General features: G+C 41.2%; 1 protein-coding gene across 10 annotated transcripts in view; it reads right to left on the minus strand.

The window, feature by feature from the left end:
* PLXNB2 (plexin B2) overlaps positions 1 to 18073 on the minus strand; it is a 249411-nt gene that overhangs the window by 150512 nt on the left and 80826 nt on the right. The window lies entirely within an intron of this gene.

Raw genomic sequence — 18073 nt, forward strand, 5'->3', positions numbered from 1 at the left:
GGCTTTGAAGTCCACCATTATACATTTCTCTTTAGAGTACTGTTAGAAATAATTTGTTCTTTCTTTTTGCATCAGCAATTGCAGTAGGTTTCTATCAATCCTTGGATGGCAAACTACAGCTTAGAATCAGGACACCTGAAAGCAGGTTTAGGACACTGAATTGATGCACTGTGTTCTAGAGGATTCTATTTCCCAGCAAAACCCACATAATTATTAAAAAGAGCTAACTTTCACGGTATGCATTCAGCATGAGTTGGACATGAATTCAGACTACTGTTTTAAACCACATAAACAAAAAGTTTCAGGTTTACACCAACATCAAATTCTCAGCCCCAGGATTAATCACGAGAATGTCAAGGATTTTTTGATTCTTTCAAAGCCTTCCTCCTTCTCTATTGGAGGAATTCTGTGGTTCTCAGAGGAGATGGTAAATGTCCCCAAAACAGAAATAAATACAGTAACACTGATTCAGATGTCTTCTTTTCAGGAAGGTGGCTCTTTTTTGCTACTCAGGGCTCAGTCTTACGAATGCTTAACAAAGTCCTGGCTCTCCTCCCTCTCACACAGTGTGACAGCTTCAGTACTGAAATGTTAAGAGGTATCTACCTTTCCTACATGGAAGTATATATTCAAAGGTGTCATTTCTCTTCTGAGTAGTTTTGAGCACTCCTTTTGATCCACAAACATTTGTACTCATCAAGTAAATTTTAGTAATATGACAGAAGATATAAAAATATATAAACACACATATTTAAGGACTGCTCACAATGCTTTTACAGTCAAGATTTTTTTCATATCCAAAAATGTGTTTTGAAGTATGATATTTAATCTCTAATGTGGAAGGGTAGGGTGGCAGGAGGAACCCCACTTTGTGGCTTAAAATTTAACCTCAGAATGCAGTTAAAAATATATGGAAGCTTGGAGCAGATAATTTATCAGAACACTTGTCTGCATTCCAAGGCTGCCTTCCAAAGCATCATTTCATTAGTGTGTTATTCTGGGGGAAGAAATCACTGTAAGTCTTAAAAGAAAGCTTCAGGATTTTTTGACATTAGCTTGCTCAGCTAATGAGCTAACATTCCCTTTCAATTAATTCTCTAATTTGCCCAGGCAGTTAGCAGATATATACATCTTAATATTACCTGAGATGCCTTTCAAATTATTCCTTTCAAATTATTCCTGTGTATATACTTTTTTAATCCTTTTTGAGCCAGTGACTAAAAGTTGTTTTTAACCATGTCTTGCCCTTTCATCTATTTAAATATAACCAGCTTCAAAATAAACTTACCCAACAGACCAGGCTCCCACTTCAATAGATGCAGTTCTGAAGCTAACAAGGGCCACAGCGAATTATTAACACTAGGCTGATCACTGCACATAAAAACTGATGTAAGGCTGTGTTTACATCCTCATAGGTGTGGTTACTTAACGGGAGAGAAGGGCACTGAAGAACAAGAAGAGCAAACGCCTTAAACCCTGGGGTGGGGAACAGTTAGGCCATGATCAGAGAGAGGAAAATAAAAAAGAGAGAAGAGCTTGGAGGGAGTAGGGCTAGGATGCAGAAGGGAGCCAGAATAACAAGATCCTGCAGAAGGAGGTTGCAAGGAGGAGTCAGGCAGCCCAGAAAACCACAAAGTCCCATCCCAGCTGGAGGTGGTCCCTGACACTAGGTGTTGTCCACACAGGCTGTTCCTCTGCTCCCAGTCACAGCTGGGCTCCTGTCCCCATCTCTCCATGTTCTCTGACACTGGAGAGGAGCCAAGGGCAGTCAGGATTGTCCCTGATCTGAGGCTTGCTCTGGGGAGTGGCTCACACAGAGACCCCGTCCCTGTAGACACAGCACTTGCTGCAGTGCCCCTTTCTGACCAGCCAGCTGCCTCCTATAGGCATAGATTTTTTTTTTTACACCTATGCAGTTGATCCAAAATATATTAATTTGGCATTGAAGTAGGTTCCATTTCCCAACAAGGGCTGTCCTGCTCAAGGCTTGAGGGTCCTCTCTACTCCAATGCAGAGAGAGATTGTTGACTTTACACCAACATTTTGTCATACCTAGCAAGTTTAAAACAAACCCAGATGTCCCTGAAAGGCTACATGATTTATGTGCATTAACAGCCTTAGAAATACATTTTAAAAGCAGGCAGGATCCCACAGATGCCTAGAAGTCCTCCCGCCTCTCAGCTATGCTCCAATTTTGGAGCTATGGAGCAAATGTTCAGAGTTGCAGCCATCCACAGGAAGCTTCACCCACACATTTCCCCTGACAGACAGAACTGTATTCAAAATCAACACCCCAGAAGCACAACCAGCAGGTTATGCCAGTTGTATTTATCATCCACAACTGTGCTGCCACAGCCTAAACTAATCATGCAGAAAAGCACTTACTCCTGTAGCTTCAAAAGTCAGCTCAGGCTCCAAATTTTAAAGAAAGCATTTTGATCCTCCTAACTTCCCTCTCCATCTGACACATCCTGAATGCACTGTAAACTGAGGAACATTTTTAGCCCAGATTCCTTTTGTCCTTCATTCTTAGTATATGTAACCCACAAAGAGACAAGTCCCCAGTCTGTGCCCTAACTTTTCCAGCTGCTCTGGATGCTCAGAGGGAAGCAGCAGGTTCAAGGAAGTTGGAGGCAAGAACACGCCATTCTGAACAATATGAATTGCACAACCTTATCAACTCATATCTTCTAGGGATGGCTGCATAACATGCTGCAATTTTGGTTTTACTACTGGCAAACAAATGCACCTCAAACTGAAAACAGTCTCTCTTGTTTGTACAGTATGTTTACCTCATTACGTCAATTAAAATAATCCTGACCTGCCAAGAATCTCAAGGTGCCCATAAGCATGCAACACCCAAATTTTTGGTACAATTTTTCAATGCCACTGTTAAACTACCAGCTGCTAACAGATGCAACAAAGTATCTGACTTGTTAAAAGAGCAGTAGAAACATGTCATCTTAAAGGAAAGCTTAAAACATTAAATACATTGCTTAAAACTTTTTTTAAGCAAAATATGTTGAGACTATCTGTTGGGTTCCTGAGATTTACTGGGGTTTTAAGAACCTTTCCTTGAGTAACCAGCCCTCTCTTGGGCTGGAAAAAAAAAGAGCTCTCTCACAAGCCAAGTAACTTCTCTCATTCACTTGTAACAAAGAAAGATATACAATGTGAAGTGCTGAGCAACATCAGAAGAAAAAACAAGCTCAGGAAGAATTGTATCCACTTTAGAGGCCTAAAGATTTTCAGTCGCTTCACACTAGCTCAAGAGATTTTTATCCTTCTGCCTTTTGTTTGCTACCCTGACTTCCATTTTTTCTTTTCTCCTCCTGCACCATATTCCATCCTTTTATAACTGCACAAGGCCGGTATCCCGCCTCTTTCTGCCTTTACGCCTTACTGGGTGAAGCAAACTTAGCAGCTGCCTCTGGGTGACGAGGAAAAGTAGCCCCAGCCTCTCCTACCACCATCCACATTTTCTTTTCCTGTACATGGAAACCCATCCATCAGCTCATCATAATGTGGTTTTACTTCTGGTAGTGTGCAGCTGCTTCTGGATTTGGGGTACGATCCCTCAGGGGAGTTTCTACAGCAATATTTTACAAGAGCCTTGCTACCATTCTTTTTTTCATTATGGTTTTTCTTTTCATAAGCTTCCTTACCTTCTTCTGTGTAAGTAAACAAATAAACACATCAAAGATAAACAGACACTGCAGGTACAAGAGAATGCTACCCTTAGACAACTACTTTGATAAAACTGAATTGGACTGCCCACCACAAGAATACATATTTTGAATTACAAATTAAAAGACATAGTAAATTATTGATTTTTTGATACATGGAGAAGAAATAAACAAGGTGGTCTGCAGCTCTATAAAGAATTGCTTTTCATGTAATTCTATATATTCTCCTTTGCTCTCACTTTCCATATCCAAGCGAGCAAAACAACGACAGCTGAACTGAATTAGTGAGCATCCAAAAATATCCAGCCCATCTTTCTTAAAAACACAGAGGGATGTTTCTAGTTTGCCAAAAAAGAAGCAGTATTTTTAATACTGCGGTCCTCAAATAAACTGCCTCTTGACTGTCTGAATTACAAACTACTGTCTTAGGGAGATAAAACAAAGAATATGTGAAAATACAGCCGTGTATAGAATGCGCAGCACGGGAATCAGTTGGCAGCCATATCTATACTGTCCCCATCATATTTTTACTAATTTTTATTCAAACCAATGACCTGTAAAGTCAAGAGGATTTTGCCAGAGTATAATCTCAGTGTCTAACATGGGATTTGTTACGTTGGTTTTTTTTGTTTTGTTTTACATAAAGCTTTTCCTCCTTTCTGCAAATTTGGAGTCATCTGCAGGTATTTTTACCTTCCAAGACCAAGCTGAAATTTTTCCATGGGATTAGGGGCAGAGGAGACAGCAATGGTAAACCCCATGTTGAAGAAATCAAGGGAAACAAAAAATTTGGAAACACTAGTCATGTTGGAATCCATATATTAATATCAGAAGACATGCTCTCATGTGGTGTTAGGGTCCAGAGGACACATATTTGAAATACTGAGCCTAGTCATTTATTTACAACAAAAACATAGCCAAAGCCAAGTTTCAAAAAACTACAGGAATCTTAACTGTTGCAGACTTATCTGTGAGCCAGCACAATGCGTGCTTAGGCCATATAATGAGTATTTACAAGCAAAAATCTTTTCCATCATCTTCAAAGGGAGTTAGACATCACGTATGAGTGGTTTAAACTGGAAGAAGTCCATGCATAAAGAAGGGAGAACTTTATGGTTGGCCACAATCATGGAACTTTGCTCTTGCAGGAGGAGATTAAAATAGAACCACCTAGACAAGCAACTACAACGTGTAGCATTTGGAGATACCTTCTCACGGATAATACATGCAAATAATTAAGCAAGAGACTTTGTTGTTTCTATACTGTGATTATTTCTGGTTTTAAATGGGTGGTGTTTGGAAACTATGGGCAAAAGGTAACTTGGTAGAATGACAAAACAGATTTGAATTTTGAGGTAGGGCAGGGCAGGGCATTAAAATAAAGTGGCATCTTCCTACCATATAAATGTAGATATGTTTTGAGAGAGAAAAAAAACAATTACAGTGCTGCAGGCTTAACTAAAGAAGCATTTGTCTCTCTTTTATTTTTTTTTTTAAACAAACAAAACACCTCTAACCATTGCCTCTTGGTCTGTTCTGTTACGTTGCCTGTCCAAACACACTTAAAAAAGACAAGGAAGCTATTGAAGGGCCATACAAGGCTCACTGGGTAGCAAGGCAGGAAAGGTGAAACAATGGCCAGCGCTTAGAAACCTCTCTTCCAACAAATTAGCTGAGTTTATAGCTTTGAAGGACACCTCACACCGATCCTGATGGCAGGGCTGCTTGCCAAGCCTGGGGAAAGAAATCAAAGGACAGCAGCATTTCAAGAGTAGGAAGCACTGAGCAAGTTCAGAGTCACTGCCCTGTGCCTCCAGGAAAACAAGCCGGCTGGCTTGGAGCACCAGCATAGGAAAAGCTGCACCATCTGATAAAGAAGCATGAGCAAGTCAGATTGGTCTGAAATACAGGCAGATACATCCCTTTTTGCTCTGCTGAAGTGCAAAATACGATTTTGCAAGTGATAGTTTTTGGAAGGACTTTTCCACTCGCTCCAGCCAGCTGCTAAATGAGACTCTCAAAGAGAAAGCTGGACAGGTACCCACCCATCAGACCTGCCGGGTCCTCGGGAGAGCCCAGCAGGCTGCCCCCCCACAGGCTGCTGCACTGGAGGATGCATTTGGGCAGAGAGGACAAAATGCCCCACTTTATCCAATATCCAGCAGGAGCCTGAGAGAAGGAAGGTATGCAAATGGTCCAGGAAACTGTTTCCTTTCAAAAGTGAAAAGCCACAGATCAAAGCTTACTTTTTCTGCTATTATGCTGCATCAAAAAATATGCCTGCAATCATGAGTCAGAGACCTTTAAATAATGTATTATAGGCCCATCTATTTCGAAAAGTGCATTTCGATACTAAATAAACTAAGATATTAGCTTTATATGTATATATATATATATATGTGTGTATGTATTTTATATATATAAATCACTACTTGATGTATAATGAATTAAAATAAAACACATGCAATGCATCTTTGGAAAGCTTCCATCTGATACACAACTGAAAAAGCTAAGAATATTTAGTTAGTAAAGAAAATGAATAAAATTAAATCATAAACAATATAGACTCAAGCACATCAATTTACCTTGTGAAAATTCACAAGCTAATAAAAGAAAATACATTTTGAAAAGAAAATACAGTGCATGAGTGACTGACACTGTCATCAAGACCATTAAATCAACACAACAGAGACAAAGACCAGACGATGCTGGCAGGAATTAAATCAACAGCACCAGCCTGATTAGAGGATTGAAATTCAGATATAAGTGGGGCTTTGGACAAGTTCTTTCTTCAAGGGGTAGCTGGAGTGGTACAGGATTACCACTGCCCCCCAACACTTGCCACGCTGGCTCAGCACAGCCACAGAGGAAGCCCACTAAAGTCCTGTGCCTTTCCCACAAGACAATTTCTTTGCTCTATCAAAGGAAGTATCTCCTGTTACTGCAATTCTCCTTGGGCACAGGAGCTGATTAGAGTTATCCAGTGGAGCTCACACCCCCGTGGATGGGATCAGACCTGTCATAGGAGGACAGCTATGGCTCAGCTGCTCTGCCTGGCCAGTTCTGCCTGCCCACACCAATGTCCTCCAGCAGCTCAGCTGTTCGTGGAGTGGGCATGGAGCTTTAGCCTAATGCACACTTCTCCCTACTGCCTGCTGCAGGACACCATGTATTTTCATATAAAAATTCTATGCAGTGCTGTGTGAGACTAAATACAGGTGGAAAACTGCACTGATATGGGAGGGAAAAATCCTTTATAACATATTACAGGTGCAGAAATTGTTACTGTCCTAAGCATTTTCCATCCTTGTCTTCTGTGCAAAGTTTGAGACCATCTTGAGGATAAACAGCTTTTCAGAAGGCCATCACCAGCCCTTAATACAATTCATGGAAGGCAGAAGTCAAAATTATGTTGATCTTAAATAGTGCATCCCATTTTCTGCTTTATAGTGAGAATAAAAAATATGTGAAATATAAGATAGTCTCAAAACATCAATTTGGACTGAGTTCCCCAAGCATAGCAGGGAAAAGGCTAATGTTAGAGAATAATCTGCTTACTACAAGTATTGGTAAAGCTTTCCTGGCACTAGTGTGCAAGAGTTCTAAGGAAAGGGATATGAACAGCTTATTTTTGAAGTACTTCAATAAAAAAAATCAGCTTCAGTTTGAATATTCAAACTTTAAAGCAATCTTTTAAAAGCCAAGCTTGCCTCCCAGAAATAAAAACCAGACAGGGTAGGGGGAGGAGAAAGGACCTCACAGATCAACTTTGCCATGTGAACTGGAGGCACAAGCTAAATAGTTTTTAGTACCTATTTATTTGTAAATAGAAACATGGGAGAAGAGACACAGGTCCTTGCTCAGCTGTTTCATTGCTGAAACCAAAATGCTGGAATTTTTTCCTAATTTTTTCCATTGCACAGCAACAGCATTGCAAATAGCTCTCAGAGGGAGCCAACCAACCTCTCTTTATCAGCTGAGAAAACCAGGAACTTGGAGAATGCAGTTACTTTTCTCCAAGGTGGAGAGCACAAGTGCTGCAGTGGATAATATTCCAAAGTGTTCATTTTTCCTCGGCTGATTATGAAGAAAGCCTGGATTCTTCAGTTTCTACTGTACTTGTATTTTCACCAAGAAGCATTTCATTCCATTCATGAAGAAAAACAAGCAAAGCTCTCAGCTCCCAAACTGGAACATTCTTGTCAAAGAATTTAACACATTAGACTGTCAAGATTCAGGAGACTTGATGTGAAAGAACACAACCAGGCAGTGATGACAAAAGGGTAGCTTGACAGCTTATTGACTGAGAATGGCTTTCACACCAGGAGGAAAAGAATAAACATATTTTTTTTGCATGCCAGATATGAAACATGCACTAATATAAGTAACCATGCAGATGGCTGACTCTATGGCAGACCTTACAGATAACTGCAGGGTAAAAAATAAGTTTTAAGCCACAAAATACCCTTTAAGCATTCGGCCATCATCTAAAGATCATGAGGCAGATGGAAAAGTTGGAGACCAAGGATAAAATTTTGAACACAGAGTCCAGAGAGTCAAGTCCCTCTGAAAAGGCTTGGAGCCCTACTGCTTCTTACTTCCCTAATGATGCAATGTGGCTTAACAAAACCAATTCTGTCTCCTCAGAAGCCTGGCTTCTCTTATGGCATGCTACCATGACATAATCAATTCTCTGTTCTGTTCTAAACTCAAAAAATAGTTTTGTGTTAGCCCATAAAGTTTCCAGAAAGTTACACTAGGTCAAGCTCTACACAGCAGAAATGTCCCTGTTCTGAAGTGCTCTGCTAAATTTTTATCCATCCTCTTCCTGGCTTCTTACTGCTCCTGCCTTTCTGTTATGAATTGCTGCTTTCTGATGTGTCAGACAAATTGAATATATGTCATGCAGAAAGGCAGATTGCTTTTATTTGCTCTCCTGTCCAGCTGTAACCAATCCCTCTGTCACTCTTCTAAATATTCTCCTTCCATTTTAAAGCTTGCTACAGCATTTGTGTTGCTCTTAGTGATGTGTGAAATTCTCTCACTCCCTTCTCCTTACCAGCCCCTGGCTACATGCATTCATGCAAAGTAGAAATGTTAACATAAGGTACAGGATGGAGAGGAGTGTGATCAGGGTCCAAGAATGGCACCTCAAGCCTGTTAGTCCATGAGGAACTTAAATTACAAGATTTACAAGGGGTGCACTAGTTGATATGAGAAGCTGGATGCTGCCCACTGCTTAAAAAAAAAACAACCCAAATTACTGTTTTTTCAAGGTGTTACCAAGGGATGCAGAGTCCATTTATAGAAGCACATAACACTTTGGTGGCCCATAACCCAGGCTAAAACTAAACTAAACTAGAAAGTGAATTAATACAAACCATTTTGCATCAAGACTCAAAGATCTACAATTAAAAAGAAGAGATTTTTTTTCTCTATAGTTTGCCAATACTTTTTGGCAGTTATGAACAAAGAGCCACCCTTAAACAGAGTGTTTGGATAGCATCTTTAAGCAGGCTCTTTCATTCCTTTTTGGGAACCTGAACAACAGCAACCATGATAAAAGCAACTTCAAGTCATAATAAATACATTGTTCCCATTTAATTCATGTTTTCTCAACACAAGTGGTATGTAAGAGGTCAGAGGAAAAGAAATTTGTATACTAGGATGATCATGCTGTCAGGTAGCACATTAAAAACATTTTCTATGACTGTTCCACAATAATAAAAAATGCTTCCATAAATACATAAGCAACAAAAGAAGGGCTAAGGAGAATCTCGGTCCTTTACTGGAAGTAGGGGGAAACATAGGGGCAAAGGATGAGGAAAAGGTTGAGGTACTTAGTGCCACCTTTGCCTCAATCTTTAAGACCAGCTGTTCTTTGGGTACCAAATCCCCTGAGCTCAGAGGCAGGGATGGGAGTAGAATGAAGCCCCTGTAACCCAGGAGGATTGGGCAGTGACCTGCTACACCACTTACACACACAGGTCTGTGGGGCTGGATGGGATCCACCCAAGGGATCCACCGAGGGAGCTGGCAGAACTTCTCACTGAGCCATTTTCCATCATTTACCAGCTGACCAGGGAGCTCCCAGCTGAACGTACAGGTGGGCTGAGATGGGAATGGCATGTGCACCAACCAATAAAAATGAATACAATCTTTTTAGCTTTACCTAAGCTTAGCTGCACCATTTCAATTTGCAAACACCACCTTGAAAGTCTTATCAAAGACCCTTGTGTTTTCCTTATAACCAAACCTCTCTTTCTCTCTCTCATTCCCTCACCTCTAAATACAGTATAAAACCCTTAGAGGTTGGAACAATAGAGGAAAGTCACAGGTGAAAGAAATCTTCCTGATACACACTGTAATGCTACCATCCAGAGCACAGCAACCACAGCTTAACATGTGTTTTTGTTCAAGATTAACAAAACTCTAATGAATGTTTCTTTTCTTTATCAGCACTAAAAATATTCCAACATCCTCATGTCAGCAGTTACACATTTTCAAAACAGAGATCTATTAGGCTTGTTTACGATCAGCAAAAGTAATTTTGCAGTATTTTGCTTTCCAGATTCCCTCCCCCAAACAGCAACCACCAAGCACTGCTGATATCTTTAATTTTTTTTAATAGTTTGTCCAAACAAACATGGAAATCAGTTGTCATTCAAATGTTCAATGAACTCAAGAGTTAGTTACAAAGGTCTTTCTTCATGAAGTAGTTTTTTTTTCTTTTCAGGTTAAACATATTCTTTTGTATTTAAATTGGATAGTAGTCATGGTTTGGTTTGGTTTTCAAAACATGCTTCTAATCCAACAACTAAATTTAAAAAAAAATCCAGAACTGAGCTGTAACTAAGTGTGAGCATATGTAAAACTGAGCACACTGAGACCATGCAGGGCTCTGTTGATCTTGGACACTCAAAGGAATTTTATTGAAAGTTCAATGATCTTCAGCAGTGACTCCCTCAACCTCTTAATTTTCTGTGTTACCTCAGGACACTTCATGTACAGCAAAATGAAAAAAAAAAAAAAAACAGAAAAACCTGAGTCTCAACTCAACTTGTTCAATAGCTCCTGGATAAGTTTTTCCACTTCTTCTCTTAAATTGACAAAATCTAGTGAACTCGGGAAAAGAGAGGGACTATAGGGAAGGAACAGCTTTCTTCAGGGAGTATTCTAAGCTCATCTGCACTCTAATGTAGTCCTTTCTTGGGACAGAAAATCCATTCAGAATGTAAATCTATCAAATATGGGAGTATATAAAAGACAATGAGAGCACTGTGGGGTGAAAGAAAGGGAAAAAAGTAAGACAGTGAACGCTGCCAGCAGTCCCTATTTGCACCAGTGTTCTCACTAAGGGGCTGCCACTGAAGAGGAAAGTTAGGCACCATGGACTGCCCATCACCAATATATAACAACATCTGTGTGGCATCTACTTGGGGCCAAAATCAAACCTAAGACTGGTGCAGGAAGGCTTTCCACTGCAGCACCATTCTCCACAGTCCTTCCTCTTTCAAAACCAAGTTTAAGCAGTATGAACAGAGGTGCTGTCAGCCAGCTAGACACGTTAACAAACGGTATGGTAATCACCTACATATTAAAGGGGGAAGTTGAAGCCAAGATTTTATAGTATGATTAATGGTTTCTGGATGTACAGTTCAAGGTACTGTGAAGAAATGCTGAGTTCAGCTTCTGGAGAAAAAAAAAAAAAAATCAGGCTCCTCTAACATCTCTTAAGCTAAAACAGCTTTGGGTTCCCCAGCCACTGTTTTGGGATACTTGCCATGAGGGCCTTGAGAGAACTACCTTCTACCTTGGGAAATTAATTAAGCTGCAATACATCACATTTAAAAGCCTGTGTCCTTGCTTCAGGTTGCACTTCGATCTTTGCTCAGCCAGCCTCTGGGGTGGGGTGAATGTGCATTTAGAGATGGGAAAAATAAAAGGTCTTTCCTGAGTGCCTGGACAGGTGAGTGAGTTTCCATAAGGTAAGCAAGGGTGGGAGCCCATGGGCGTGCTGCGATGGCCCCAGTGCCTGCTCGTCCCCAGGGTCCACAGGGCACCCTGCTGCCAGCAGAGCACACAAACACTCACACACGCTCACACACACACACACACTCACATACACACACTCACACACTCACACATACTGACACACACACATTCACACACACACAGTCACACACACTCTCACACACTCACATACACACTCACACATACTGACACACACACACACTCGCACACACTCACACACATGGTGGGACCATCCCTGCTCACTCTGCAGCTCCAGCCTGTGCTGCCTCAGTGCCCAGGCAGCCACTGCCACAGCTCAGCAGGGACAGAAGGCTGGCTGTCCACCCCAGCCCCAGGCGGTGCTGTAGGGAGACACTTCACCCAAGAGGGGAGCGAGCACGTGGGGGAGAGCAGCGGGCTCATCTGGAGGGTGGGCTTGGCCTGCTGATGCTGTGTGACACCAGGCAGACATGGGCAGTGTAGGTCAGCTGATTTGCTGGTGATGACTGTGAGGAATGGGGTCCAAAACCACCTGAGAGCATTTGGCTTTGGCTAGGTCACTGTATGCCTCTCACACAGCAATGATCCCTCAAACATAAGCACAACAGCTACAGCTTGGTATTCACAGAGGTCTCTCTGCTCTCCATCTCTGCTTCCCAAACCTGAGACTGTCCTTTGCTGACCTTCAGAGCAGCTCTGCTCTCCAAGCATGCAGTATGGGTGGCCACCAGAGCCTTCTGGCTGACACCCAACAGAGCAGCTGCCCTGCAGCAACAATCCAGGGGTACCAAGGGCAGCACACTGACCTCCACTACCTTTGCTGCCTTGATGGGCTGGGACTCTGAAAGAGCCGAGGAACACCTAGCATGTGCTTGTGGAAGGGGCAGAGATAAGACCAGGTCTGTTTTCATACAAGGCTAAAGATAAATCAGCAGAAAGGATAAAGGACATCAGGACACTGCGATGAGTCTCTGTGCAAAGGCAGCTGAATCCCTGCTGAAAGGGGATTTCAGGGAGCTTATGACAGCAAGGAATAGTTGTCTCAGTCCACTGAGCTTCAAGTCTCCCCCTCTCCTGACATCTAATATACCCCTCAAAGTTGATCTCTGTGTGTGTAGGGGCCATATCAGATAACTACACTGTTTAGCTGCTCCTGGGGATATTTCTGCAACAAAAAGATTAAAACAGCAAGAAACTCAGATCACCTCTGTTCTGGCATTGCCTGAATACCAGAAGGCAGCTGGAGAAGATGCTTCCTTTGTCTTCATATTTAACTGCTTGTAGATCTTGGATGTGTTTATGGCTCAGCCTGAAACACCTGAAAATGTCTGTGTACTAGGCACACTGGACTCATTCAGCAGAGCCCAGTTTTATGAGTGAGATGAAGCTCAGCCTTCTCTCTACACTCACAGAAGACACACATTCAAGCTTAAAAAAAAAAAAAAAGCAATCCTTCTTTTGATTACCAAAGACACGAATCAAATGGCACTGGCAGACTGTTCTCTTTTCTTGGTTCTACATAATTTTCCATGCAGAAAATATTTTATGTACCCACTGAATTCTTTCTTCCATGCTACTCTGTTAAACTTTTGATTAGAAGACAAAAAACATATTCTTGCAATAGCTGTTTCCATGTACAGGTGGGTCAAGAATCTTCTTCATAGCCACAATACCTACATAGTGCAACTATCCACCAAAGAGAAACATAAATTCCATGGAATTACTGCAGCAGCATTGAAGTGCATAAAATGCCAAACCATACAGAAAGTTAATAGATTTGTTTATGGACTAGACAAGGTTTAATTAAACCAGGCAGCTCTGAAGAACAGTAAATCCTCTCTCTTTTTGTTTTCCCCTCCCCCCCACCCCTTTCTTTTCTAGAGTATCTTTCTCCTAGTGGCTTTCCTCTTCCTAATAATCCCATCACAAATGACAGATATGTTATCAGTCATCACTGGGATTTGACACATTCTTAATACCTGTCATGACAGCTCTGAAGTCTGCATGCTACTCCATTGTATTCCAAAGCATTTGCAGGAGGTAATGGACACATCAAATACAAGTCAATGGCTCTGCTTTATTGAACTGCTGAAGGCTTGCAATATAGAAGGAGATGCTTTAAAAAAGCCTAATTGTGATTGTTCAAAATTACAGACATAGTAATTAAATATAAAACTGTATATAATGTGGCAGTGGATTGCTGTCCTCAAACAGAGTCTCTCCTGGTACCTTGGGTCTCTATTTTACTTTAATAGAGAACCTAATGCAGAAACGAGGTGCGAGTCATGGCTAGAACCAGAGTCAAGATCAAAGGTGGACACCTGAATTGACACAAGGACAGTGGGATTGTGAAGTGTGTCACTCACAGCAACTGCCAATACTGCCAAGGAGTAAATGTGAGTGCAGTAGAACATGAGTTTGAGAAGTGTTTCCCTGATGGGGACACAAGGAAAAGACAGCATCTTACCACTGAGCAATAAGGACAAGGACCACCAACTAATAGGTTTTGTATGAGTCCATTGCTAATGCCTGTTGATTTCTGTGGACCTCTTAACACAGGTAGTTTTGTTTTCTTTTGTTCAAGCCCTCAAAAGAGCTGCAACAGATACAGCATCCCACAGAAAAAAATCAATACAGAGCTCTCCAAGCAGATAAATTTTATTTTGATCAAATTCTAGTATTATTTCAGGTGATTCTGCTCATCTGTGTGTAATACTTTTCAGGCACAAAAAAAAAATAAATTACTGAAACATTTTTTCCAAGCCTTAAACTTGCAAAAGCTTTCTCTCAGTTGAGCCCAGCTGCTGCAAAGCATCATATAGCTACAGTCTCTGCCAACAGCATATGAGCTGCATGACAGCAGTGTGCTCTGCCATTAGTAAATGCAATGGCTTGTTGTTCTCAATTCATTTACAATTTTGCACAAAAGCAGAAAAAACCCCACCCCCAACAAAAACAAAAACCCCACACAGATTAGAGACAAAGCAGTCCTGTGTAACTCAAGGCCCTTTCAGCAAGGCGATAAAGCCAAGGCAGAATTGTGAGCTGGAGTCAAAAGGAAGTGTCCCATTGACATAATGAGCTTTGGAGCAGGTCTGCAGGGAAGAAGACAGGCAAAACACATTCAGCCACCTAAGTGATTTCATGTCCTCTGGACAAAATTAGTTAATGAGTATGTTGTTGTTTAAGAATCTTGAGGCATTGTTTGCATGTACAAGAAATGGATGAGCAAACTGGGATTCCTTACGATGCAATTTTATTTAGGAGAGATGCAAGAGTAAGTTTTGCACCTATCAAGCACTTGGGAACAACGTGATGGTATTTAGAGGGGTGGGAATACTCTCAGGATACAGCAAATCCTATTCCAGCGATCTAAAGCACTGCAAGAACAGCACTGGTCGGGTGTAGGCTCATCTACCCAGCTGAAGCACTTTGAAAAAAGCTGAAAGGTGAAGTTTACTTTAGTAGGCTTCTCACCAGATCAGATACTGCCACTTCTTGAGTGGCCAGTGTGAAAACATAGCACAAATGAACATGGTATCACATTTTCTGATGATGATTTTATACCAGGGCCAATTACAGATCAAATTTGTACTGTGAGCTGAGCTTAGGTTGCATGGAGGCAAAATCGTGGCAGCACAGCCCCACTGAGAAGTCTCCCAGCAAATATTCCTGTCTGGCTTCGGTCCAAGGAGCATTACTGCTTCTCCTGCTGCCTACACTCCCCAGTTATTCCTTTCATACACTCTCTCAGCTGTAAGCAAATCAACATGCCAATCCCTTGGGACACATGGCTTAGCTTATACTTAAGACTTGCCATTCTGCTTTGTGCTTTGGACATTGATTTCCATTGTCTCAGCTATCACGCAACAAAAGGGCATTTAATTGCTGTCTCATTTCCTCTGGGGGAGAAGAGGAGAACAACTTTTTCCAGCCCTGATTGATGGCAGCCATTAGCACCTCCTAGCACAATACTGACTTACTAGAAGCATGATTTACATGTGAAGTTCAATGCCACACAAGTGAATCAGATTTGCAGCTATGCTTACTTGAACAACTTCAGAGACAAAATCTTCACATGAAATGAATTTGCAGAAATGCTTACACTGGCCACCTATTTAAAGAGAAAACTTCAAAGATTAAGGAGGTTTGTTGAGACCTCCCAGAAACAAAAGAAAGTTCAGCAAAGATCTCCCAGTTTTTGTTTCACTTGTCAAGTGCTCTACCATGTAGATGCTTTAACGGTTGTAAAAGGAAAAAAAAACCCCAAACCCCAAAAACACCCAACCAACATGATTTATACTTATTTACATACATTTATCATTAGGAAACACCTCATATCCACTAGGCATCAAAATTCCCAATTGCATACTAAGAAAGGCAATGCTGAAGAATCCCATAAACTGTTTTCCCTTTTTCATGTGAGCATTTCTATTTTCTTTGTGATGGAGGAAAGAAGAAAATTAATATCCACATTTAATATCCTCCAAGTTCTGGAGAGCAATAAGCCACATGTCTTGGTGTTCAAGCCAAAGTGCTGATAGTGGATTTTTAGTACTCGTCTCATTTTATTAAAAAGCAAAAGGATGCAAATCTCCTTTTCAAAGAAACAACTAGATTAGTGAAGGCTTCTTGAAATAGCACCTTTAATCAGTCCTGTTATGTGAAACTTGCAGTAATTTCAGTAAAATTTGATGTAGTTTGATGCAGCTTATCAAAACATTTAATAATTGCAAAATATAAGATCAAGCACCTTTTGAACACCAGACTTTCCAGTCAGACATAGAAACGAGCTGAGGCACTAGATATTATCAGACACACGTTTTTACATTTTTTTGGAAGATGTACCACAGGAGAGGCAGATTGAGAAAAGCTGACTTTCAGCAAGGCAGTGATGTACAGCCAAACACGCAAGCACTGATGTTGTCTCAGCTGTGGGAGCACTAACCCTGGCCAGGCAGAGGCTTTCTGCAACCATGCTAGCTATACCCACAAAAAACCACTTCTGACTACTTTCAGAACATATGCTCTGTTGTTCACATAATTGGTTTAAAATTCCACAGCAAAAATTACTCTGCAATTACTTGCTTTCAGTGAGTCCACTTCTTACATTCGCATCCCCCACAGGACCAACCTTTGTTCCTCAGTGATACTCATCCTGCCTGATGTGCATTTCTAAATAAGCTTAAATAGTGGCTATTTCTGTGTTATTTCATGCTTTCCCCTACTTTTTGAAAAATCATGATTTTAGGTACATAAATGAGTGTGTGGTGGCAGAATGCACATTTTTGGTTTAGAACAGCTGTTTTCACTTTTATTCATTCTGCAGCATATATGCATGGAAAACTGTATTTTGATTCTTCCTTTCCCCATTTGTTTTTGAGGGAAAATGAAACTTAACACACAGAAGCATCCAAAACAAACAAACAACACCCCCCAAAAAAACCAAACCAAAACAAAAAACTACTAAAAAACCTAAACAAAACCCCTCCCAAACTAGCATGAGGTCAGATATTAAACACTAGAACACACTTGTTTCCTTAACTTGGCTCTTCCTAAATTTTGTTTTCCCCTCCCACTGTTTCCTTTCTCTTTGATGCTGGGCAGGAGACACGTGTTTCTCTTGCTGGAAAGGCTGAGTGTTATATTCCAAAAAGTTCAGTCTATGGAAGTCATTACTGGTAACTGAGAGGAAGGTGGCTCACAGGATCCCAGTCTCTCCTTCCCCTCCAGGCTTGTGCCAGACTGGAACTAGAACTCTCAGTGGCAGCGCCTCCAGGAGAATCACAAGCACCAAGAAAGCTGCCAAAATGGATTTAAACCACTTTAAAGAACAGCTAAAGAACAGACTGAGAACCATGTTTGTGCAACCCATTTATCAATCTTGCTTCAGATCTCTTTGGCCACTCGAGAATAAAGAAGAAGGTTTTACATGCTGGTTTCTGAGAAGCCAAGCCAACACACGCTAATCAATGTGAACAGGTCCTGCAAAAGAAGCTGATCAAATCTCTCCGATCATCCTCAGAGTCACAGTCAAACCCACACACCTTCGAGATTCAGGTCAGCCACACAGCTGCTCAGCATCCCCTGGGAGACTCAGAATGTGAGTGCAAAATTAGGGCAAGCACAGCAGTAGGCTGCAGCGTGTTGCTGGCAGAGGCACAAACCTGCTCCTCTACCCAGCACACCATCTATAAATAGGTTTATGAATACAGAACCTCTGCCAAGCTATTCTTGCTTTTTTTTTCCCCGTTGCGAATTTTTAATGACTCTTGCAAGACTGAGTCCTGGAAGTTTTATCTCCATTAGTAGTAATAAACACTTATTAAATGCTCCAGCAATGGCCGGAAGTCTTGATAAATAGCAACAAATTT

Source organism: Passer domesticus, chromosome 5, assembly GCF_036417665.1.
Source record: "Passer domesticus isolate bPasDom1 chromosome 5, bPasDom1.hap1, whole genome shotgun sequence".
Classification (NCBI taxonomy): domain Eukaryota; kingdom Metazoa; phylum Chordata; class Aves; order Passeriformes; family Passeridae; genus Passer; species Passer domesticus.